Below are 27,121 nucleotides of genomic sequence, written 5' to 3'. Positions count from 1 at the left end.
GCGCATCTTCGACGAGCCAGGCCGGGTAACTTCAGCTTCGTCTGAGATTCTCCGTTTACGCCAGGGATCACGTACTGTAGGACAATATCTTATACAGTTCCAGATCCTGGCATCCGAACTGGCATGGAACGACGAGGCCCTGTATGCTGCATTCTGGCATGGTTTATCTGAGTGTATTAAAGACGAGTTAGCTACCAGAGACTTACCCTCCAAGTTAGATGAGCTAATCTCACTTTGTACAAAAGTTGACTTACGTTTCAGAGAGAGAGCAACTGAGCGTGGAAGATCATCGGCTCCAAAATCTTCTGCTCCTCCTCCTCGCCAACTGTCACCAACTAAAGATGAGCTCATGCAAATTGGCCGTTCCCGTTTAACTCCTGCTGAGCGCCGAAGACGTCTCTCCGAGTCTCTCTGTCTTTATTGTGCAGCTCCGTCTCACACCATTAATGCTTGTCCCAAACGTCCGGGACTCCAGACCCTAGCTCGCCAAGGAGAGGGCCGGCTAGGAGTAATGATCTCCTCTCCATCCCCTCAAGATTGTAATCTCCCAGTCTCGCTTCAAGTTGCTCAACGTTATCAGAACGTCATTGCCCTCCTTGATTCCGGAGCAGCTGGGAACTTTATTACCGAAGCCTATGTTAAACGGTGGTCCCTACCCACCGAGAGACTTCCTTCCTCCTTTTCCTTAACTGCCGTGGATGGCAGTAAAATTTTTGATACAGTTATTGCTCTAAGGACTCTACCAGTTCGTCTGAGAGTGGGAGTTCTTCATTCCGAACTTATTTCACTTTTAGTGATTCCAAGAGCCACACATCCTGTGGTCCTGGGCCTTCCATGGCTCTGTCTTCACAATCCTACAATTGATTGGACGACTACGCAAATCCTGGCATGGGGTCCCTCCTGTGCTGAGACATGTTTGTTTAAAGTGTTGCCTGTCTGTTCTTCCTCCCCCAGGTCGTCTGATGTTCCACCTCCTCCATATCAAGATTTCACGGATGTGTTCAGTAAGGCTTCTGCTGATATCCTTCCTCCTCATAGAGAATGGGACTGCCCGATTGATCTCGTTCCAGGGAAGGTTCCACCTCGAGGCCGAACTTATCCGTTGTCTCTGCCCGAGACGCATTCTATGGAGGAATACATTAAAGAGAACCTAGCAAAGGGGTTCATTCGACCTTCTTCTTCTCCAGCCGGCGCAGGCTTCTTTTTTGTAAAAAAGAAAGATGGTGGTCTGCGGCCGTGCATCGACTACAGAGGTTTGAACGACATTACCATCAAGAACCGCTATCCTTTACCCCTGATTACTGAGCTCTTTGACAGAGTTAGCGGAGCTACCATCTTTACAAAGCTGGACTTGAGAGGTGCATACAATCTCATCCGGATCCGTGAGGGTGACGAGTGGAAGACCGCATTTAACACCCGTGACGGACATTATGAGTACCTCGTCATGCCCTTCGGATTGAGCAATGCTCCAGCTGTCTTCCAGCATTTCGTCAATGAGATCTTCAGAGACATTCTATACCGTCATGTCGTGGTCTATCTAGATGATATCCTCATTTTTGCCAACAATTTAGAGGAACATCGTTTTTGGGTAAAGGAGGTTCTGTCCCGTCTCCGTGTCAATCATCTCTATTGCAAATTAGAGAAATGCGTCTTTGAAGTCAAGTCCATTCCGTTTCTAGGGTACATTGTGTCCGGTTCCGGACTAGAGATGGATCCTGAGAAACTACAAGCAATCCAGAATTGGCCGGTACCCTTAACCCTCAAAGGGGTCCAGAGGTTCTTAGGGTTCGCCAATTATTACCGAAAGTTTATACGAGACTTTTCCACCATTGTGGCGCCTATTACTGCTTTCACCAAGAAGGGTGCTAACCCGTCCAAGTGGTCTGAAGAAGCCATGCAAGCTTTTCATCTTTTAAAACAGAGGTTCATCTCTGCGCCTGTCCTGAAACAGCCTGACATCGACTCTCCTTTCATCTTAGAGGTGGATGCCTCCTCCGTTGGAGTAGGAGCGGTGTTATCTCAGAGGGCTAAAGATGGCCATTTACATCCTTGCAGTTTCTTCTCACGGAAGTTCTCCCCAGCGGAACGCAACTATGCCATTGGCGACCAGGAGTTGCTAGCCATCAAGCTCGCTCTAGAGGAGTGGAGATATCTGTTGGAGGGAGCCTCTCATTCAATCACCATACTTACAGACCACAAGAACCTTCTATATCTGAAAGGCGCACAATGTCTCAACCCTCGTCAGGCCAGATGGGCACTTTTCTTTTCCAGGTTCGACTTTAAACTCCAGTTCTGTCCGGGCTCTCAGAATCGCAAGGCCGATGCCCTTTCCCGCTCATGGGAGCAAGAAAATGAGTCAGTCTTCAGACAAGCATCCTATTATAAATCCGTTGGCATTCTCCACGGTAGGGATGGACTCTACGCCCCCATCAGGGAAAAGTTTTGTGAAGCCGACACTAAGGAAGAAGCTCATGTATTGGGCCCATGCTTCCCGCTTTGCCGGACATACAGGTATCCAAAAAACCCTGGAGTTTATCTCTAGGTCCTATTGGTGGCCAACTCTGAAAAAGGACGTTTTGGAGTTTATTGCATCTTGCCCAAAGTGTGCTCAACATAAAGTATCCCGCCAGTCGCCTGCGGGGCAACTGGTTCCACTATCTGTTCCCCGTCGACCATGGACCCATTTGTCGATGGATTTTATTACTGATTTGCCCATGTGCAACAAGTTCAATACCATCTGGGTGGTAGTTGACCGGTTCACCAAGATGGCACACTTCATTCCTCTCACCGGTCTTCCGTCAGCTTCCAAGTTGGCTCAAGTATTCATACAAGAGATCTTCCGACTCCACGGTCTTCCAGAAGAAATTATCTCAGATCGAGGAGTTCAATTCACAGCCAAATTCTGGCGAAGTTTATGTCAAGTCCTCCAAGTCAAGCTAAAGTTTTCCACGGCTTACCATCCTCAGACCAATGGTCAAACTGAGAGGGTGAATCAGGACTTGGAGTCCTTCCTCCGCATCTATGTGTCCTCCTCTCAAGATGACTGGGTTCAATTACTTCCCTGGGCCGAGTTCTGTCATAACAACCAGTATCATTCTTCATCTTCTTCAACACCATTCTTCACCAACTTTGGATTCCACCCTAAAGTCCCTGAGTTCCAACCGCTTCCAGCAACTTCTGTTCCCGCAGTGGATATCACCTTGCATCAGTTTGCCAATATCTGGAAGAGCATACGATCAGCTCTGCTCAAGGCATCGTTCAGGTACAAGAAGTTTGCGGATAAGAAGCGTCGAGCAGTTCCTGCTCTCAAGGTGGGTGATCGGGTATGGTTATCCACGAAGAATTTGAGGTTGAGAGTTCCCAGTATGAAGTTTGCACCTCGCTTCATCGGTCCTTTCAAAATTGATCAAGTCATCAATCCTGTTGCTTACAGACTCCAGTTACCTCCTTTCTTAAAAATACCCAGGACATTCCATGTTTCCCTGTTGAAACCGTTAATCTTGAATCGGTTTCATTCCTCACTTCCTCCAACTCCGAAAGTCCAAACTCAACGAGGCGTTGAGTATGAAGTGGCCAAGATCCTGGACTCACGTCACCATTACGGTCAACTTCAGTATCTTATTGACTGGAAGGGTTATGGCCCTGAGGAACGTTCATGGACCAATGCTTCTGATGTCCATGCTCCTGCCTTGGTCCGGAGATTCCATTCCAAGTTTCCTCAAAAGCCAAAGAAGTGTCCTGGGGCCACTCCTAAAGGGGGGGGTGCTGTCACGATCCGGGTATCTGGACGCCATTTCTTACCCATCAGATGCCTCCTAAGGCTGGCTCAGCGCTCCAGGACCGGATCCCATCTGTTATCCTGATGTGCATATTCCCGCATCCTCTCCTGTCTCTCTGGACGCTGTCACAGTAACGCCTTATACATCTGGCATGGCGTCTCCCGCGGCCTCCGCCGCCGTTCCTGAGCTTCTGCATTCAGAGTGGCGATTACGTCAGCCGCGGCCTCCGCTGTGTCCGCGTGGTTGGATGTGCACCTGTCAGCCTGGCGTCTCCTGTCTCCGGTGGCCGGCGCCGCCATTACTGTTTTCCAGACCACATGGATTACAAACCAAACTTCCCTCCAAGTGTCTGCATGGGCGCAGCCATCTTGGATTCTGTCATCTGATCATATTCACCAATCTGCTGTCTGTGCTATTAATTTGCATAATTGCCTAGCCAATGCCTTCCTTGCTGCAGGTATAAATAGGTTGTGCCTGAGCAAGGAAGGCGTCAGTGCTTTGGTTGTCAAACCTAGTTCCAGTTTATCTCTCTCCTGTGAATGTCTTCCAGGTTCCAGCTCCTGTCTCCAGACTTCTGCTATAGAGACCCGCACCAGCATTCCATCTTCGGTGTAGCCTGACTCTCCGATCCATTCTGGACTCACCTGTTTCCAGCTACAACATCACCTGCTTCCAGCTCAGCTTCCAGCAGTGTACAGCTTCTCTTAAAGGGCCGGTGTCCTTTCTGCAGTTTACCACTCTCCACCGATATTATTATTTCTCCGCTCTCAAATTCTACATTTCATCTATATTGCATCGCTCTCAAGCTTTATCTATTATTTAACTGGTTCCAGCCAGTATCCACTCCGTGCCAACATCTGTCTGGTTCTAACCAGTACCCACAGCAGCATTTTATCTACAGCAGTCCAGCTTTCCCTGGAACACCAGCTGGTACGACCCTGGGCTTTCCTCATTGCTACAGTTGAGCCTGGTAAGGACTTTCCAACTTGCAGATAATAAGAACTGTCTCATACCACCAGAGCTCTGTGGCCCCTGCCACCCTGTAGTACCCAGGAACTGTATTATTATTTCTCTGCTGATTTTTATGTTTCTTTTTACTGCTACTGTGATGCATGGAGTTTGTCATAAATAAATATCATTGACTTTTACTCAAGTTGTCGTGGTCACGCCTTCGGGCGGTTTCTCTTCATGTTACTTACATGTCCAGGGGTCTGATACAACCTCTTAGGTTCCGGTACATCTCAGCCCCTACAACTGAGGCTGCCTTCCGTCAGCTCAGGCCCTCAGTTGTGACACAGCCGGTACTGATCCAATCAGACAACATCACGGCAGTCGCCCATGTAAACCGACAGGGCGGCACAAGAAGCAAGATGGCGATGGCAGAAGCCACAAGGATTCTCCGATGGGCGGAAAATCACGTCTTAGCACTGTCAGCAGTGTTCATTCCGGGAGTGGACAACTGGGAAGCAGACTTCCTCAGCAGACACGACCTACACCCGGGAGAGTGGGGACTTCATCCAGAAGTCTTCCAACTGTTGGTAAACCGTTGGGAAAGGCCACAGGTGGACATGATGGCGTCCCGCCTAAACAAAAAACTAGATATTGCGCCAGGTCAAGGGACCCTCAGGCAATAGCTGTGGACGCTCTAGTGACACCGTGGGTGTACCAGTCAGTTTATGTATTCCCTCCTCTGCCTCTCATACCAAAGGTACTGAGAATAATAAGAAAACGAGGAGTAAGAACGATACTCGTGGTTCCGGATGGGCCAAGAAGAGCTTGGTACCCAGAACTTAAAGAAATGATATCAGAGGACCCATGGCCTCTACCGCTCAGACAGGATCTGCTACAGCAGGGGCCCCGTCTGTTCCAAGACTTACCGTGGCTGTGTTTGACGGCATGGCGGTTGAATTCCGGATCCTAAAGGAAAAGGGCATTCCGGAAGAAGTCATTCCTACGCTGATAAAAGCCAGGAAAGAAGTAACCGCAAACCATTATCACCGTATTTGGCGAAAATATGTTGCGTGGTGTGAGGCCAGGAAGGCCCCAACAGAGGAATTTCAGCTGGGTCGTTTTCTGCACTTCCTACAGTCAGGGGTGACTATGGGCCTAAAATTGGGTTCCATTAAGGTCCAGATTTCGGCTCTGTCGATTTTCTTCCAGAAAGAACTGGCTTCACTGCCTGGAGTTCAGACATTTGTAAAGGGAGTGCTACATATTCAGCCCCCTTTTGTGCCTCCTGTGGCACCTTGGGATCTCAACGTGGTGTTGAGTTTCTTAAAATCACATTGGTTTGAGCCACTTAAAACTGTGGATTTGAAATATCTCACGTGGAAAGTGGTCATGTTATTGGCCTTGGCTTCGGCCAGGCGTGTGTCAGAATTGGCGGCTTTGTCATGTAAAAGCCCTTATCTGATTTTCCATATGGATAGGGCAGAATTGAGGACTCGTCCCCAGTTTCTCCCTAAGGTGGTATCAGCTTTTCACTTGAACCAACCTATTGTAGTGCCTGCGGCTACTAGGGACTTGGAAGATTCCAAGTTACTGGACGTAGTCAGGGCCTTAAAAATTAATATTTCCAGGACGGCTGGAGTCAGGAAAACTGACTCTCTTTTTATCCTGTAGGCACCCAACAAAATAGGTGCTCCTGCTTCTAAGCAGACTATTGCTCGCTGAATTTGTAGCACAATTCAGCTGGAGCATTCTGCGGCTGGATTGCCGCATCCTAAATCAGTAAAAGCCCATTCCACGAGGAAAGTGGGCTCATCTTGGGCGGCTGCCCGAGGGGTCTCGGCTTTACAATTTTGCCGAGCTGCAACTTGGTCAGGGACAAACACGTTTGCTAAATTCTACAAAATTGATACCCTGGCTGAGGAGGACCTTGAGTTCTCTCATTCGATGCTGCAGAGTCATCCGCACTCTCCCGCCCGTTTGGGAGCTTTGGTATAATCCCCATGGTCCTTACGGAGTTCCCAGCATCCACTAGGACGTCAGAGAAAATAAGATTTTACTCACCGGTAAATCTATTTCTCGTAGTCCGTAGTGGATGTTGGGCGCCCATCCCAAGTGCGGATTGTCTGCAATACTTGTATGTAGTTATTGCCTAACTAAGGGTTATTGTTGAGCCATCTGTTGAGAGGCTCAGTTATATTTCATACTGTTAACTGGGTGTAGTATCACGAGTTATACGGTGTGATTGGTGTGGCTGGTATGAGTCTTACCCGGGATTCAAAATCCCTCCTTATTGTGTCAGCTCTTCCGGGCACAATATCCTAACTGAGGTCTGGAGGAGGGTCATAGTGGGAGGAGCCAGTGCACACCAGATAGTACCTAATATTCTTTTAGAGTGCCCAGTCTCCTGCGGAGCCCATCTATTCCCCATGGTCCTTACGGAGTTCCCAGCATCCACTACGGACTACGAGAAATAGATTTACCGGTGAGTAAAATCTTATTATTTTCTTTGTACTTTATTACTTGAAAAGTGCAGAGAAATCAGAGCTACAGTATCTCTGCCTTTTCATCTCTGCGTTCTTATCCTGCAGACTTCATACAGTAAGTTTTAATGTGAACTGTGCAGAAACAGTTTTGACAAACACAACGCTATCTCTAGATGGCGTTATGTGTCTTCTTACCTGTAGAATTGGAGAAAAACATAAAAGACGTGTTTTTAATGCTTTTCTCTGCTGCACCCTGGCTGGCCCACCAATCAGCATCTGACATCGCCGACGCTGAATGGCACACAAGCACAGTGCATCCAGACATCTTTCGCAGATGTGAAAGATATAAAGAATATCCTCTCTGGGATAGCCCTTCACCACAATGGCTGTCTCAGCACTTCAAAAGATTTAAATAGACCTCTCACACTCTCCAGGTCCACCTCTATCTCTCCTCTATTCCTGCAAATTGTGAGTACATATGTATATTTAGAATTGGGGGGGGGGGGGGGGGGGGGCGATAATGTTGTGCCTAGGGGCGGCCTGACCCTTAAATCTGCCATTGTGCTAGGTGTATGTTTGTAAGGACGGGAGTGCGGGTGTATGTGTGTAGGAGGAGCAGTGAGCACCAGGCGTATGTTTGTAGGGCAGGGAGCATAGGTGTATGTGTGTAAGAGGAACAGGGAGCACTGGGTGTAGGTGTGAGAGCACCAGGTGTATGTGTGTAGGCAATTGGCTTGTGGATGGCACCAAGTTCAAATTGGCACTGCATTTGCCCTATTGCTGGGACCCGGTTCTAGATGTCTGTATCTCCGCTTTGAAAAGGAGCTGCAGTGGATGAGAAAGGGAATTGGGGAGAGGGGCTAGGGGTTAGAGAGGAAGATGATAGTGATAGGTGCAGGGGACGAGAGAAGGAAGCAGGCAGGGAGTGAGGGAGGGAAGCAGGCAGTGAGAGGTACAGGGGATGAGAGAGGGAACAAGGCAGTGAGAAATGCAGGGGTTGAGAGAGAAGAAGGGGCTGAAAGGGTAGCAAGCATTGAAAGTTGTAGGGGGATACGTAAAATAGAGAGACACTGGTGATCAGACACAAAGGAGAGCATGAGCATGCCTCCCAAAATTTGAGTACTACAAACCATCACTCACACATCAAGGCCACATGCCACCAAAAAGGGGCATGACATCTGTTGATGGGAGGGCATGGCCTAGCTGCATGTCCCCTTGTATTATCATTTTTGGGGTTGTGCCCAGTGCTCCTGCACTGTGTTGAAGCTATGCCACGATTGATATACTCTGGTTCTTTGGACTATTGTGAGGGCACCAGAACTTTTCATTATGTGGATTCATTTGAGTGCCAGGTACTATTGCTCTATAGATTGAATGTGGTCCATCTTCAGCAGTGGACAAAGCACCCCACTCGTTGATGAACTATATAATGTTATTACCACCTTCTGGAATTCTTTTCACTATAAGTGATTGTTTTTATTGGAGCAGTTTTGCAGCCTACACTTTATAATATTTCTTCTGTGCCTCGATTGTGTGCAATACGTCTGTAGGGCCACCCCCATTTTTTGGGAGTGGTGAGGCCAATGACTGCATCGCAAGATGCAGTTTCCTTGGCCCCACAAGCCGCACTGCGATGGCAAGGCTAAGTAAGCCTGCCATCGCAGATGAACATCGCGACTGATGGTTGCGATGTTCATCTGAGATGCGATCGCATCGCAAATGCAGGGAGGAGGTGGTATAAATCAGGCCCTCTGTATACCAATACATGGTCCCATCTCAATAAATGAAATCTCATTCTGTAAGCTGCAGCAAAATTAATGATGCACACAGTGTCGGACTGGGGCATGAGAGGCCCACCGGGGGAATGCTGTTGTATGGGGCCCATGTTTAGGGGTGTGGCTGATCTCCAGAGGGGGTGTGTCCAGTTACCATATTGGTTTGCCTAACCAGTAGAGAATGCATCGGCTGGGCCCCTTGATAAATATATACGTACATTAAATACTGCTAGTGCATGCATGATACTGTACCAGAAAGGCAGTGTTGAAAATACGCCATAGTCCTGTGCAGTTTTAGCTAACATATTTATAATGTATAATTCAAGTGCACAGTCTGGAACCTGATCCCTAGATGAAGAGAAGGGCCCACAGGCAGTAGGGCCCACCGTAGGTTTCCCCTGTACCCCTGTGGGCTAGCCCAACCCTGGATGCACATGGGTCTGACTATGTGATATCAATGGTAGCAGATGCCACAGGTAACTCACTGCTGACTCTGGGCCTAATTCAGCTTGGATCACTATTGAGACAGAAATTGTGATTTTCTCAATCCTGCGTCTGCTAAAAATTGCATGTGAAGAGCCGCCTAGAAAGGTTTAAGACGCCCACCGATGCAATCCCAAAATTAAGTATGCATTTGTATAATTGCAATGCATACGTAGAAATTGAGTACATCGACAGTTGTGGGTGACCCAGGGCTACTCAGAATAATGAGAATGCAGTCACACTGGTGACATGTTTTTAGTCGCAATCCAGTGCAACTGACGTCAGATACACACCCTGAAAATGTCCATGATCCGCCTGTGTTTTTCCAACCACTCCCCACAAACGCCATGTTAATACCCACGAACGGTCACTTCCTGTCAATCAAATTGCGATTACATTTTACTAAATTGCTATCGCAATTTAGCCTTTGCACAAGTGCAATGCATTCGCAGTGCATGCAGTCTACCGATAATCACCCGATTTGCAATTTTGCACCCGAGGCTGAATAAGGTCCTCTCTCTGCAGTGTCTGCAATCAGCAGGGAGCTTAATTAACCCACCTACCCCAAACAACTACACTGCATGGAATCTGAAACCACAAAATTTCATAAACAGCCTATCCTGCAGGCGAACTGCTAGGAGAGAGTAGTTTCCCAAGAAACATTGTAGTCCACATTGGGGTATATTTACTAAGGTCCCGATTTTGACCGAGGTGGTGTTTTTTCTTTAAAGTGTCATCTCGGGAATTTACTAAACTCAAATCACGGCAGTGATGAGGGCATTCGTATTTTTTTGGAAGTCCTAGGAAAAAAATACGAATGAATACACCATCGGTCAAATACGCCTGGAATTTGGTAGAACTCGGTCATTTACTAAAAAGTGCAATTCACAAGCACTCCCGCCAATAGCCAAACACTGCCGTGAAAAAATACAAATCGTGAAAAAGTGCTAAAATTAAACAGACCTGCTTATTTTTACCGTGTTCGGATAGGCATGCACGGATCCATGAGATCCGTGCATGTTTATCAGTGGTAAGGGGTGGGAAAGTGTTAAATTTGCCAAAAAAAAATGCGTAGGGTCCCCCCTCCTAAGCAACACCAGCCTCGGGCTCTTTGAGCCGGTCCTGGTTGTAAAAATATGGGGGGGGGGGGAATGACAGGGGTTCCCCCATATTTAAACAACCAGCACCGGGCTCTGTGCCTGGTCCTGGTTCCAAAAATACGGGGGACAAAAAGCGTAGGGGTCCCCCGTATTTCTGAAACCAGCACCGGGCTCCACTAGCCAGATACATAATGCCACAGCCGGGGGACACTTTTATATTGGTCCCTGCGGCCCTGGCATTACATACCCAACTAGTCACCCCTGGCCGCTGTACCCTGGAGGAGTGGGGACCCCTTCAATCAAGGGGTCCCCCCCCTCCAGCCACCCAAGGGCCAGGGGTGAAGCCTGAGGCTGTCCCCCCCATTCAAGGGCGGCGGATGGGGGGCTGATAGCCTTTTTGTCAAAATGTGAATATTGTTTTTAGTAGCAGTACTACAAGGCCCAGCAAGCCTCCCCCGCAAGCTGGTACTTGGAGAAACACAAGTACCAGCATGCGGTGGAAAACCGGGCCCGCTGGTACCTGTAGTACTACTACTAAAAAAATACCCCAATAAAAACAGGACACACACACACCTTGAAAGTAAAAGTTTAATACATACATCCACACCTCCAAACATACATACTTACCTATGTTCACACGAGGGTCGGTCCTCTTCTCCATGTAGAATCCATGGGGTACCTGTTGGAAAAATTATACTCACATAATCCAGTGTAGTTCGGTCCTCTTCTTTTCTATTTGTAATCCACGCACTTTGCAAAATAAAAAAATGGATACACGACCACGCACTGAAAGGGCCCCATGTTTTCACATGGGACCCCTTTCCCCGACTGCCAGGAACCCCCCCTGACTTCTGTCTAAGAGAGTTCCTTCAGCCAATCAGGGAGCGCCACGTTGTGGCACCCTCCTGATTGGCTGTGTGCTCCTGTAGTGTATGTCAGGCAGCACCCGGCAGTTATACAATGTAGCGCCTATGCGCTCCATTGTAACCGATGGTGGGAACTTTGTGGTCAGCGGTTGACCGAAAGTAACCTCACCGCTGACCACAAAGTTCCCACCATTGGTTACAATGGAGCGCATAGGCGCTACATTGTATCACTGCCGTGTCTTGCCTGACATACACTACAGGAGCACACAGCCAATAAGGAGGGTGCCACAACGTGGCGCTCCCTGATTGGCTGAAGGAACCCTCTTAGACAGAAGTCAGGGGGGGTTCCTGGCAGTCGGGGAAAGGGGTCCCATGTGAAAACATGGGGCCCCTTTCAGTGCGTGGTCGTGTATCCGTTTTTTTATTTTGCAAAGTAAGTGGATTACAAATAGAAAAGAAGAGGACCGAACTACACTGGATTATGTGAGTATAATTTTTCCAACAGGTACCCCATGGATTCTACATGGAGAAGAGGACCGACCCTCGTGTGAACATAGGTAAGTATGTATGTTTGGAGGTGTGGATGTATGTATTAAACTTTTACTTTCAAGGTGTGTGTGTCCTGTTTTTATTGGGGTATTTTTTTAATAGTAGCACTACAGGTACCAGCGGGCCCGGTTTTCCACCGCATGCTGGTACTTGTGGTTCTCCAAGTACCAGCTTGCGGGAGAGGCTTGCTGGGCCTTGTAGTACTGCTACTAAAAACAATATTCAAATTTTGACAAAAAGGCTATCAGCCCCCCATCCGCCGCCCTTGGATGGGGGGGACAGCCTCGGGCTTCACCCCTGGCCCTTGGGTGGCTGGAGGGGGGGACCCCTTGATTGAAGGGGTCCCCACTCCTCCAGGGTACCCCGGCCAGGGGTGACTAGTTGGGTATGTAATGCCAGGGCCGCAGGGACCAATATAAAAGTGTCCCCCGGCTGTGGCATTATGTATCTGGCTAGTGGAGCCTGGTGCTGGTTTCAGAAATACGGGGTACCCCTACGCTTTTTGTCCCCCGTATTTTTGGAACCAGGACCAGGCGCAGAGCCCGGTGCTGGTTGTTTAAATATGGGGGAACCCCTGTCATTTTTTTACCCATATTTTTCAACCAGGACTGGCTCAAAGAGCCCGAGGCTGGTTTTGCTTAGGAGGGGGGACCCCACACATTTTTTTAAATAAATTTTAACAATGTTTTATTGTTTACGAAAGGTGCACAATGAAGCCCAGCACGGATCTCACAGATCCGGCCGAGATTCATTGTGTTAAAGTCGGCAGTGTTTTACAATTCACTCACGTAAAACACTGCAAAAAAATACGAATGACATCGACATCGGTAAATACGAAAATGCAGAATACGACAGCTTAGTAAATTAGTCGTAATAAATTCAAAAAGTTGCAATTTTACACTTTCAATGTCATTCGTGATTGAACTTTAACCTCATTCGGAAAAATACGAATTTTAGTAAATATACCCCATTGTGGTGATCTATTGGACCCACAATAGATTGGCTTTTATGAAACAGTAAGCGCAAACCTAGATCAGGGTAAAGAGGTGGATATAATCTTTTTAGATTTTGCCAAAGCGTTCGATACTGTACCACACATGAGACTTATCTACAAGCTACAAATATCAGGGCTAGGAAGCACTATATGCACTTGGGTCAAAAACTGGTTAGATAATAGGGAGCAGTGCGTTGTGGTTAATGGATCTTTTTCAACTTGGACTGAAGTGCTAAGTGGTGTGCCGCAAGGCTCAGTATTAGGACCGCTATTGTTCAATATTTTCATTAACGACCTAACAGAAGGTCTAGAGAGCATGGTGTAAATTTTTGCAGATGATACCAAATTGTGTAAAGTTATAAATGAGGAGGGGGATGCTGAGTCGCTTCAGAATGACTTAGTTAAATTAGAAGCTTGGGCAGCGAAATGAAGAATGTGCTTCAATACAGACAAGTGTAAAGTAATGCACTGTGGTAACAAGAACAAAAATAACACCTACCTACTAAATGGAGCAAAATTAGGGGATTCTGTACTGGAAAGGACATAGGTGTCCTCATAGATAGCAAACTAAGCAGTAGTACCCAAAGTAGGACTGCACCAAAGAAGGCTAATAATAAGATTTTACTCACCGGTAAATCTATTTCTCGTAGTCCGTAGTGGATGCTGGGGACTCCGTAAGGACCATGGGGAATAGCGGCTCCGCAGGAGACTGGGCACAACTAAAGAAAGCTTTAGGACTACCTGGTGTGCACTGGCTCCTCCCCCTATGACCCTCCTCCAGACGTCAGTTAGGATACTGTGCCCGGAAGAGCTGACACAATAAGGAAGGATTTTGAATCCCGGGTAAGACTCATACCAGCCACACCAATCACACCGTACAACTCGTGATATTATACCCAGTTAACAGTATGACAACAACGGAGCCTCTGCACAGATGGCTCTCAACAATAACCCTTTTGTTAACAATAACTATGTACAAGTATTGCAGACAATCCGCACTTGGAATGGGCGCCCAGCATCCACTACGGACTACGAGAAATAGATTTACCGGTGAGTAAAATCTTATTTTCTCTAACGTCCTAAGTGGATGCTGGGGACTCCGTAAGGACCATGGGGATTATACCAAAGCTCCCAAACGGGCGGGAGAGTGCGGATGACTGCAGCACCGAATGAGCGAACTCCAGGTCCTCCTCAGCCAGGGTGTCAAACTTGTAAAATCTTGCAAATGTTTTTGACCCCGACCAAGTAGCAGCTCGGCAAAGGTGTAAAGCCGAGACCCCTCGGGCAGCCGCCCAAGAAGAGCCCACCTTCCTCGTGGAATGGGCTTTTACTGATCTAGGATGCTGCAGTCCCGCCGCAGAATGTGCAAGCTGAATTGTGCTACATATCCAGCGAGCAATAGTCTGCTTTGAAGCAGGAGCACCCATCTTATTTGGTGCGTAGAGGATAAACAGCGAGTCAGTTTTCCTGACTCCAGCCGTTCTGGAAACATACATTTTCAGGGCCCTGACTACATCCAGCAACTTGGAATCCTCCAAGTCCCGAGTAGCCGCAGGCACCACAATAGGTTGGTTCAAATGAAACGCTGAAACCACCTTAGGCAGAAATTGGGGACGAGTCCTCAATTCCGCCCTATCCATATGGAAAATCAGATAAGGCTTTTACATGACAAAGCCGCCAACTCTGACACACGCCTGGCCGAAGCCAGGGCCAATAGCATGACCATTTTCCACGTGAGATATATTTTAACTCCACGGTTTTAAGTGGCTCAAACCAATGTGATTTAAGGAAATCCAACACCACGTTGAGATCCCAAGGTGCCACTGGAGGCACAAAAGGAGGCTGAATATGCAGCACTCCTTTAACAAAAGTCTGAACTTCCGGCAGGGAAGCCAGTTCTTTTTGGAAGAAAATCGACAGAGCCGAAATCTGGACCTTAAGGGACCCCAATTTGAGGCCCATAGTCACCCCTGACTGTAGGAAGTGCAGGAATCGACCCAGTTGAAATTCCTCCGTTGGGGCCTTCCTGGCCTCACACCAAGCAACATATTTTCGCCATATGCGGTGATAATGTTTTGCGGTCACGTCTTTCCTGGCTTTGATCAGCGTAGGAATTACTTCCTCCGGAATGCCCTTTTCCTTCAGGATCCAGTGTTCAACCGCCATGCCGTCAAACGCAGCCGCGGTAAGTCTTGGAACAGACAAGGCCCCTGCTGCAGCAGATCTTGTCTGAGCGGTAGAAGCCATGGGTCCTCTGAGATCATTTCTTGAAGTTCTCGGTACCAAGCTCTTCTTGGCCAATCCGGAACAATGAGTATAGTTCTTACTCTCCTTCTTATTATCCTCAGCACCCTTGGTATGAGAGGAAGAGGAGGAAACACATAAACCGACCGGTACACCCACGGTGTCACTAGAGCGTCCACCGCTATCACCTGAGGGTCCCTTGACCTGGTGCAATAGTTTTCTAGCTTTTTGTTGAGGCGGGACGCCATCATGCCCACCTGTGGCCATTCCCATCAGTTTGTAATCAGCCGGAAGACTTCTGGATGAAGTCCCCACTCTCCCGGGTGGAGGTCCTGTCTGCTGAGGAAGTCTGCTTCCCAGTTGTCCACTCCCGGAATAAACACTGCCGACAGTGCTAACACGTGATTTTCCGCCCATCTGAGAATTCTCGTGGCTTCTGCCATCGCCATCCTGCTTCTCGTGCCGCCCTGTCGGTTTACATGGGCGACCGCCGTGATGTTGTCTGACTGAATCAGTACTGGCTGACTTTGAAGCAGGGGTCTTGCCTGACTTAGGGCATTGTAAATGGCTCTTAGTTCCAGAATATTTATGTGTAGGGACATTTCCTGGCTTGACCATAGTCCCTGGAAATTTCTTCCCTGTGTGACTGCTCCCCAGCCTCGAAGGCTGGCGTCCGTGGTTACCAGGACCCAGTCCTGTATGCCGAATCTGCGGCCCTCCAGAAGATGAGCACTCTGCAGCCACCACAGTAGAGACACCCTGGTCCTTGCAGACAGGGTTATCCTCTGATGCATCTGAAGATGCGATCCGGACCACTTGTCCAACAGATCCCACTGAAAAATCCGTGCATGGAACCTTCCGAACGGAATTGCTTCGTAAGAAGCTACTATCTTTCCCAGGACTCGCGTGCAGTGGTGCACCGACACCTGTTTTGGTCTTAGGAGGTCTCTGACTAGCGATGACAACTCCTTGACCTTCTCCTCCTGGAGAAACACCCTTTTCTGTTCTGTGTCCAGAACCATCCCCAGGAACAATAGACGTGTTGCAGGAACCAGCTGCGACTTTGGAATATTCAGGATCCAGCCGTGCTGTTGTAGCACCTGCCGAGCAAGTGCTACTCCGATCAACAACTGTTCCTTGGACCTCGCCTTTATCAGGAGATCGTCCAAGTACGGGATAATTATAACTCCCTTTTTTCGCAGGAGTATCATCATCTCGGCCATTACCTTGGTAAACACCCTCGGTGCCGTGGACAGACCAAACGACAGCGTTTGGAATTGGTAATGACAGTCCTGTACCACAAATCTGAGGTACTCCTGGTGAGGAGGGTAATGGGGACATGCAGGTAAGCATCCTTGATGTCCAGTGATACCATGTAATCCCCTTCCTCTAGGCTTGAGATAACCGCCCTGAGCGATTCCATCTTGAACTTGGACCGTTTTATATACGTGTTCAAAGATTTTAAATTTAAAATGGGTCTCACCGAACCGTCCGGTTTCGGTACCACAAACATTGTGGAATAGTAACCCCTTCCTTGTTGAAGGAGGGGTACCTTGACTATCACCTGCTGCGAATACAGCTTGTGAATTGCCTCTATCACAGCCTCCCTGTCCAAGGGAGACGCTGGCAAGGCAGATTTTAGGAAACGGCGAGGGGGAGACGTCTCGAATTCCAGCTTGTATCCCTGAGACACTACTTGTAGAATCCAGGGATCCACCTGTGAGCAAGCCCACTGATCGCTGAAGCACTTGAGACGGGCCCCCACCGCACCTGGCTCCGCCAGTGGAGCCCCAGCGTCATGCTGTGGACTTAGCGGAAGCGGGGGAGGACTTTTGTTCCTGGGAACTGGCTGTATTTTGCAGCTTTTTCCCTCTACCTCTGCCTCTGGGCAGAAAGGACGCGCCTTTAACCCGCTTGCCTTTCTGGGGCCGAAAGGACTGTACCTGATAATACGGTGCTTTCTTTTGCTGTGAGGGGACATGGGGTAAAAATGCTGATTTTCCAGCTGTCGCTGTGGAAACTAGGTCCGAGAGACCATCCCCAAATAACTCCTCACCCTTGTAAGGCAAAACTTCCATGTGCCTTTTAGAATCTGCATCCCCTGTCCACTGCCGGGTCCATAAACCCCTTCTGGCAGAAATGGACAGTGCATTTATTTTAGATGCCAGCCGGCAAATATCCCTCTGTGCATCTCTCATATACAGAACCGCGTCTTTTATATGCTCTATGGTTAGCAATATAGTGTCCCTGTCTAAGGTATCAATATTTTTTGACAGGGAATCTGACCACGCAGCTGCAGCACTGCACATCCATGCTGAAGCAATAGCTGGTCGCAGTATAATGCCTGAGTGTGTAAAAACAGACTTCAGGATAGCCTCTTGCTTTCTATCGGCAGGTTCCTTGAGGGCGGCCGTGTCCGGAGACGGCAGTGCCACCTTCTTTGATAGTCGTGTGAGCGCTTTATCCACCCTATGGGGTGTCTCCCAGCGTAACCTGTCCTCTGGCGGGAAAGGGTACGCCATTAGTAACTTTTTAGAAATTACCAGTTTCTTATCAGGGGAAGCCCACGCTTCTTCACACACTTCATTTAATTCATCAGATGGGGGAAAAACCACTGGTAGTTTTTTCTCCCCAAACATTATACCCTTTTTTGTGGTACCTGGGGTAACATCAGAAATGTGCAAGACATTTTTCATTGCCGCAATCATATAACGGGTGGCTCTATTGGAATGTACAGTAGTCTCCTCGTCGTCGACACTGGAGTCGGTATCCGTGTCGACGTCTGTGTCTGCCATCTGAGGTAGCGGGCGTTTTAGAGCCCCTGATGGCTTTTGAGACGCATGGGCAGGCACGAGCTGAGAAGCCGGCTGTCCCACATCTGTTATGTCGTCAAATCTCTTATGTAAAGAGTCGACACTGTCACGTAATTCCTTCCACATTACCATCCATTCAGGTGTTGGCTCCGCAGGGGGTGACATCACATTTATCGGCACCTGCTCCGCCTCCACATAAGCCTCCTCATCAAACATGTCGACACAGCCGTACCGACACACCGCACACACACAGGGAATGCTCTGACTGAGGACAGGACCCCACAAAAGCCCTTTGGGGAGACAGAGGGAGAGTATGCCAGCACACACCAGAGCGCTATATAACACAGGGAATAACACTATAACTGAGTGATTTTTCCCCTATAGCTGCTTATATATATGTAATACTGCGCCTAAATTTAGTGCCCCCCCTATCTTTTTAACCCTTTGAGCCTGAAAACTACAGGGTAGAGCCTGGGGAGCTGTCTTCCAGCTGCACTGTGAAGAGAAAATGGCGCCAGTGTGCTGAGGGAGATAGCCCCGCCCTTATTTTAACTGACTTTCTCCCGCTTTTACTGGATCTCTGGCAGGGGTATTTTTTCACCTATATAGCCTTCCTGACTATATATGGTGTAGATTTGCCGGCCAAGGTATATTATATTGCTGCTCAGGGCGCCCCCCCCCCAGCGCCCTGCACCCATCAGTGACCGGAGTGTGAGGTGTGCATGAGGAGCAATGGCGCACAGCTGCAGTGCTGTGCGCTACCTTGTTGAAGACCGAAGTCTTCTGCCGCCGATTTTCCGGACCAACTTCTTGCTTCTGGCTCTGTAAGGGGGACGGCGGCGCGGCTCCGGGACCGGACGACCGAGGCTGGGCCTGTGTTCGATCCCTCTGGAGCTAATGGTGTCCAGTAGCCTAAGAAGCCCAAGCTAGCTGCAAGCAGGTAGGTTCGCTTCTTCTCCCCTTAGTCCCTCGTAGCAGTGAGTCTGTTGCCAGCAGATCTCACTGAAAATAAAAAAACTAAAATATACTTTCTTTCTAGGAGCTCAGGAGAGCCCCTAGTGTGCATCCAGCTCAGCCGGGCACAGAAATCTAACTGACGTCTGGAGGAGGGTCATAGGGGGAGGAGCCAGTGCACACCAGGTAGTCCTAAAGCTTTCTTTAGTTGTGCCCAGTCTCCTGCGGAGCCGCTATTCCCCATGGTCCTTACGGAGTCCCCAGCATCCACTTAGGACGTTAGAGAAAAGATATTAGCATGCATAAAACAGGGAATTGATGCTAGGGACGAGAGTATTATACTCCCGTTATATAAATCACTTGTGAGGCCACACCTTGAATACTGTGTACAATTCTGGGCACCTTACTACAAAAAGGATATCCTGGAGCTAGAAAAGGTTCAAAGGCGGGCGACCAAACTAATTAAGGGTATGGAGACGCTGGAATACGAGGAAAGGCTTGCAAGACTAGGCATGTTTACACTGGATAAGAGGAGATTAAGAGGGGACATGATCAAAATTTACAAACATATAAGGGGACAATATACAGAACTTACGCAGGACCTGTTTTTGGTTAGATCAACACAGAGAACTTGTGGACACTCGCTCAGGTTAGAGGAGAGGAGATTCCACACAATACGGCGTAAAGGCTTTTTTACGGTAAGGACGATACGTGTTTGGAATTCCCTGCCTGAGGGAGTTGTAATGGCCAACTCAGTCAACACCTTTAAGAATGGGTTAGATAAATTCCTAATGGATAAGGATATCTAGGGTTACGGGGCATAGTCATGCACTATGGTTATTATAAAAAAAAGAGGGGTTAATCGGAACGGCAATCAGCAACTTCAGTCAAAATTTTATACAAAATAATCGTGCATAGGAGACCACAAATAGGTTGAACCCGATGGACAATTGTCTTTTTTCAACCTTAGATACTTTGTTACTATGTTACTATGTTACAAGTTATGCTTTTGCTCTCAGCAAGTAAAACTGTTAGTCCACCATCTTCTCCCATCAGCCAGTAGAAACCTCCACACAGACACTGCCATCGTGGTCCACAAGTTTATTCCCCATACTTCAGATGCAATTACATAAGAGCATATGTGCTGTAGTTTTATACTTCAGCAGTTTGTATACAACCCTTATTAGTTGTCAAGAATATTGGCATATGACATGGTAATGTGGAAAAGTTTCCTTTTGTTTTCTTCTTCTTCTCTTACCCTCAACAAACTCATGTATGACATTGAGAATTATTTAAACACATATGCAAATAAATGAAAGTTATAATCGTTCCCCTCTAAGTTGTAGATGTGATAAGCTAGAATGATGTGCACATATTTATTTAATGTCGTCTAATGACAAACGACAATGTTATGTATTTGAGCGGATGTTTCAGCCTGGCAGATGTTCCCTTTTCCTAGATAGATTAGAAACTCTTCACATTTTGCTGTAGTGTTTAATTAATTAAATGCTTCATACAAACAGTCATAAAACGCAAAATGCGTCGCGAGATCTGGCAGCCAATAAATTCTGTCTGCCGCAGAAGTTTCTAGAAGCATTTGTTATTGGAATATTGATGAGCTGTACACTAATCTACTCATTAGTATTGTGCATTTATTTGCAGGGATATATAGGTTTCATTGCTGAGTTACATTTAGTTCTGTAAGTTACTGAGAATTCAAACCATTCCCAAGATGTTTAGAGAGAGGTCTCAGTAGAATTGCTCAGGCCCTGACACCAGCATCATTAAATGCTCAAACAATAAAAACGCTGAATCTTCTGCACTCACATAAGACACTACTATTCTAGTTACTTCTTACTATACTCTGTATTAAAAAGAGAGAACGCGTTAGATCCACATAGCACAATACAATAGATGTTAAGCTGACAATTTATATAAAAATTTCCCCCCTCAGGCTAGTCCTGGATGAAATGGAAACATGAATTCAATATGTTTTTTTTTATATTGTAAATCTTTTTATGTGAATCAATCTGAATGTCTTACAGTACCTGCTCACAGATTTTGAAAGGCAAGTGCCCCCCATCAATAGCAGCAGGACATTCGTGGAATAACCTGCCACAAGTTTGATAGGAATGAAAGCTACAATAAGGCTGTAGGGGCATATATAGCAAGCTAATTCTGTCCTTCGAACATACAGGGGCATATTTATTATTATTTGTGCCCAGCCCCTCGAAAATAAAGAATCGGTATCTCTGCTATTCCCAGAAATAAGGGATCTTTCATTTAGGAGCCAGTCCCGGTGATCAGTGGGAAGTAATCATTTTGTGATCTCTTGTTTTGTGCCCACTGCTGTGTTACTGTGCATGCCCTGATGGATTTCAATGCATGCACAAGTCGCAGCCACCGTGGAGTATCAAGTATCAATCATATGTAACGTGATAATTATTGTTAATCTCTGTGAACGAAGAAAAACACCACTATTTCATCAAGTGAGTAATTGGAAAAATTCACTCTGGTATATAACTGCTGAATGAGATGGACTACAGATCCTCAAGAGGTAGATCATCCAGAGGCAGTATGTAACTGCGTAGTTATTATTACATATAAAGAAAGTATGGTAATCTTGATGCAAAGTTCACATTCAAATACGTAACTGTTCAAATCAGGATACTTTTTGCTCTCACACAGGTGTCATTCTAGCCAAACAGCCAATGTCTATCATGACCACTCTTCTTAAGAATGCCATCTACATTTGTTATAATAGTATTGAGGTCTGTAATAGCTGTACAGATGGTTAGAAAGTAATACTGTAGGTTGTAGCCGGTCATATGATAAATGTGTCAATGACATTACGTTGATACCTGTATACCATTTTTGCACTACATAGATACCTCCCAGACATGCTCATATAATAGTGACTATTTCTGCAAAATGTAAGTGCCAGATGTAATGGCTTGTGCGACGGACGGAGCTCCGAGACTCTGGCCGAACTCGTGCCTTTTTTTAAAGCAGCAAACTTTTACAAGGCAAAACCTGATTGGTTCTAAACGTTTTCTGCTTTAAAAAAACGTATGAGTTCGGCTGGAGTCTCGGAGCTCCGGCCGTCTTGCAAGCCATTGCATCCAGCCCCTATATACCATTTTGGGAACAAACATATATACATAATTTATTAAGAAGAGAAAAAACTTCTGCACAGGTTTCTCCTCCTTTATGCAATTATATTTTAATTGGTATTAGTACTGGGCCTTAATTTATTCATTGGTGCATTTTGTGTGTTTATTATATGTGCTATATATTTTTTTATCTTTATTTAATTTTAGTAAACTTTATGTCTACCATTCATAGTGGCATAGTTTATATTATGTCACTAGTACTCTTTGTTGGATACATTATCATGGATAGCTATACATGTAGCAATCGATAGATTACACAATATTTTGACCGTTTTTAGAGAAATATAATATTGGGTTACCCACAATCACCCGTGGAACAATTTTCATAAAGTGTGTCATTCTCTCCAAACATGGGATTACACTGATCTGAGAGTAATGACTGTTGTACTGTGAATCTAGAAGCCTTGAGGCTTTATTGATCGACTGCAGACAGATCAACAGTCATTAAATGGCCTGAGGATTTGATAACTTGTGGCCTTTAACTGGGAAATTTCAAAGCAGATGTTCATGTCATTGCTGTACGTTGGAGACTAGCCTCAATTAAAAATTTACCAGTCCAATCTACCAGCCTCTGCATCATTTAGTGACTGAGCTCTGTAAATAGTTCTAGCAACAACTGTCTCAGGCTTGCAATACTTTGCCTGTGTAAACTTGAATATAAACTCAACCTTAGTTTTGTAGTGGAGATAAGTTAAAAAGACTGATTTATTTTTGATATCTGATATATAAATGATAGATGGCTGATTGCGTGCAGAGCGGCATAAACACCATTACACCAGAAATGTCAGCAATTCGAATAAATGGCAACTTTCTGTGTAAACAAGTTTTACAATAAAAAAAAAATCAAATTAAAGAACAGCGGGATGTAAGCATAATGGAGGGGAAAACATTTAAAAACATTTAATTTATCACTTACATACAGTTTGCAAATAAAACCTAGAACAATAAAGATACATTATCAGACAATTTAGTGATTACAAGGTCATTACAAGAACAATTTGTGGAGCTTAATCTCTCTTTAAATTCCGAGCATATTCTTACATTCCACAGTGTCAGGCCTGTCCCTTGTTTGATAGGATCTGTAGTAAAGAGGTCTGATTCTGAGTTGCACGTAATGGAAATACAATTCTGAGTGTCTGTCGCAAGCATAATACTAATGTGACTTTATGCATATATTCAAGGTCATATGACTCTATGCCAGAGCCGGATTAAGGGTGGGGCAGCAGGGGCAGTCGTCACAGGCAGAGGCGTCACCGGGTGTAGTGACACCCGGAACGCACCGCTGATCTCCTGCCGCACTCGCGGCAAAAAAGGGTAGCGTGGTATTACACATAGGGGGTGTGGCTTCGCAGGGATCCCGGAATCATCACTCTGGGGGCATGCCCAGCATCTCCAGAGATGCTGGGCTTCCCCCAGAGACAGACTCCATGCACTGTCGGCTCCTCTTCTATGACAGGAGCCGGGTGCTGTAGGAGACTTTCTCACTGCAGCACCTGGCTCCTGTCACTGCGGAGGAGCTGACATTTGGTGTTACCCCCCTCCAGGTGTCACACCTGAGTGCGGGCCGCACCCGCCTTGTGATGCCACTGGTCCCAGGGCATCTCCAGCAACTGTTGGGTCAAGAAAACAAGCAGAACTTTACCTCCTTGGGAAAAAGGAAGAATCTGAAGCGTTGTTCCATGTTACTTTCAATTTGTCTGCCAGTCTATAAGGTGATACCAGAGAGGAATGTGAGAAATGAGTAATCAGTAAGGCTGGCACTATCAAAGACATTGGGGGATATCTAGTCGCAGTCGCTACTGGAATAGGATTGCATCTCCCCGCTTTCCCCTGCAGTGCACATGTGGACCCGCACTGCACATGTGTGGGAGGGGAGTTGCGATCACATCTCAGTTATGTGAACACCTATGCCAGATTGATAGGCAGAGGCATTAGCGGGGTGGTATGGGGCTGTGACGTGCTGTTGGGCAGGTGTGCGGATGAAAACGGGGCCGGGTTCTGGGCGGTTGCATGACTTCACACACGGTTGCTACGACCCGGAAAATGGTTGCCCTGCACCTGCCTTCACAGCTTGGCTGCGGAGGCAGGGCTGCATCCACAAATCAGCGATGCGATCGCAATTGAATAGCGATCACATCTCTGCCGGCCATTTACATGCTGAACGGCCTTGCCCTGTTCTGAACGGCCCCCAGCATGCAATTTTATCATTAGCAATTTTGCAACCTTAGCAAAACTGGTAATGAAGCTGAATGAGGTCCATTGTATCACTCTGAAGTCCTATTGTATGGTCAGCAAAGGGCATCAAGAAATCTTGGATAGCAGTTTACTTCATCCTCTCACTTGGCAGGAGACAATCCCAAACCATCTCATCTGCAAATTGGGCCATAGAATCCTTCACCTGAAGAAGGCGTGAAACCATGCAAAATGTGCTGGACCTTCTTGTCACACAATATTTAATTAGAGTAAGTCCACAGAGCTGGAAAAGTTTATCCATTGCAACTGAAGACCTGTGAAACTGTTTGACTACTGCTTTCACATTTCCCAAGAGACATACAACAGCCTATTTGTGGACCATGTTGACAAGCTGTAAAGTGTGAATAAAAGAGGGTGTCTGCTCCATAAAGTCCCCATACCTGAAAAACAGAAAGAAGATAAACAAAGGCCATCGGTATTATTTTTTTAAAATATATTTTTGTTTGAAATGTAATACTGTAACTCTAACAGTATAACCATGCCTCATCATTTTCATGTTCTCCGTCTCATCTTTTCTGAATCTGCAGAGCTTAGTTCTTCTTCCAGTCTGAATGCAGTAACCATCATGCTGCCATTATCTGTGATGGCTGTAAGTATCTTGTTTTCTGGTATTCCCTACATTTCAGTGCACTGGTCAACACAAAATTTGATGGAATGAGCAGTATGTGGATGGAAAATCTCTTTGAGACTGAGTAATATGTGTTCAGATTGGTTCTTCACAATGCAAAAAGTAACATGCACTTATAGCAAGGTAGGAAACAGTAAGTCCCTTGGTTGTCCAAATGTCTAGACCAATCGTTATTTTCCATGCATTGGCTACCTTATCTTTATATTTAATCCTTAGAAATGCTATCAATGAGGTTATTGATTTTGTTCTTCTTAGGGTTGGTCAGTCTCCTGTCAACCACCCATCATGTGAATTAAGTCTTTGTCCTCCACTGTCCGTGCTGGCAAACGTGGTGGGGTGAGGTAGGTGAGGTGGAACCTTTCTGTCATACTAATGTTTGTGCCAGAGTTTTGATTATGTAAAGTATACGAAAAATACAAACAATATGTTCGAAATATCTTCTTTGCATTATTCCAATCATTTTTATAGCCAAAACTCTGGATTAAAAAGTAATTGTCATGTGAGGCAGTGCCTCACCTACCTATCTTTTCCGTTCATCTATGATCAAAATGCACCAAATTTCCAAGAGTTTATACTGCTGTAACTGTGTATAATGCCCAGATGTACCCTTTGACTCATATATTGTGTGTAAATCTGGCTCTAGGGCTAGCCAGTACCTCCTGAGTCATTTAGCTCACTGCACATCCCTGGTACAACCTATACACAAGGCTGGAGCAATCTCTTTAGTTTGTTGTTCTTTTGCCTCTGGATGGTATGTTGAAGCCAAAGCAATCACATTCAGAAGAGTTGTCTGTTGTTTATCTTTTTCCTCGCCTGTTTTCTGTACAGCAGGGTCATAACTAGGTGTGTGCCGGCGGTGCCTTGCACACAGCGCATATGCGATGCGGGTGCAGGACCGGCTGACAGCACCCGCAGGCTGCGGCTTTGCTTTTCTTTTAATTCGCTGCAGGCTGCCACCCCAGCCCCGCCGCAAGCTGTAAGTAATGTATGGTAATGTATGTAGCTGTGCGCTCAGCTCTATCTTTGCAGACCACTACATACATTATATTCTCCACCCCCTCCCAGCTCACCCATCCACATATGGCCACCAGAAGCATCAATTATCGTGGGCAGCGCTGTGGCTGTATGCCCACATTCTCCACCCCCTCCCGGCTCATTCATCCACCTCTAGTCACAGGCCGCATGTATTACCGTGGGAAGCACTACGGCTGAATGCCTCCTGCCTCAACATGAGATCTGCAGCACCCCTTCCTTCCCAGGCAGCTGGCGCCACCAACTCCTCCTCCTCAGCAACTGGATGACAGGGTTCCATGGTCCCTGAGGGCGGGATACATTAAGCAGGGCTCCCTAAAAGGTAATAACAAACACACACAGAAACACACACATACATACACATATACACTCTCTCTAACTCTCTGTCTGCCAGTGGCATTGAGACTGACACTAGTACAGGCAGATGGACAAGGACACTAACTCATGCTGACATTTGCAGTCACACACTTCTTTAGCGTCTCCAGTCCTTTCCCATCATTCTCCTGTCTGGAGACAATCACAGAGGTACAGGGGGCGGGATGTACAAAAGGGAAAATGCAGTAAAACTCCCGTTTTCGGGTTTTTGTTGCTGAGGGTATCGCCATCTTTTGATGTCGATACCCTATAGAAGCCTATAAGCTTCTAACTGTCGTCACACCTGCCACCCCGTGCCGCTCACAACGTCCTCCCCTCTTCAGCATACCTCCGTCTAGCAAGCCTTTGTGATGCTGGTTCAGCCCCCCTCCACCCTCTCCCCAGCAGCACAACCATTTGTCCTTCCGGCTGCAGGGGGAGGAGGAGGAGCCCGGGGACTCTCTACATACGTCACCTCCCTGGTCTGGGAGGTGACGGAGACCCCCGATGACCTCAATGCCAACATCACAGGGGGGTTCTTATACTGCATTACGATGTTAATAGCATGTTAGTACATATGCGATTAGCAGCTAAGGGCGGCAATGTATTTTAATACATCCCACACAGGCAATTTGATATCATTGCCTCCTCTATCTATCTATTGTATACTCTTTGTTTCTCTTCCTCTAC

At 46.8% G+C, this 27,121-nt stretch overlaps 2 long non-coding RNA genes across 7 annotated transcripts in view; one reads left to right on the top strand and one right to left on the bottom strand.

The window, feature by feature from the left end:
* The window catches only part of LOC135055363 (uncharacterized), a 52,624-nt gene extending 27,798 nt beyond the window's left edge, over positions 1–24,826 (top strand). Inside the window, exon 3 of the long non-coding RNA XR_010243732.1 lies at positions 24,512–24,826. This is a non-coding gene — a long non-coding RNA (uncharacterized LOC135055363). The remainder of the gene's footprint in view (positions 1–24,511) is intronic.
* LOC135055362 (uncharacterized) overlaps positions 1–27,121 on the bottom strand; it is a 302,272-nt gene that overhangs the window by 232,594 nt on the left and 42,557 nt on the right. The gene's annotated exons all lie outside the window — the stretch shown is intronic.

The sequence above is a fragment of the Pseudophryne corroboree genome, chromosome 3, assembly GCF_028390025.1.
Source record: "Pseudophryne corroboree isolate aPseCor3 chromosome 3, aPseCor3.hap2, whole genome shotgun sequence".
Lineage (NCBI taxonomy): Eukaryota > Metazoa > Chordata > Amphibia > Anura > Myobatrachidae > Pseudophryne > Pseudophryne corroboree.
This window is presented reverse-complemented; position numbering and strand designations above follow the sequence as displayed.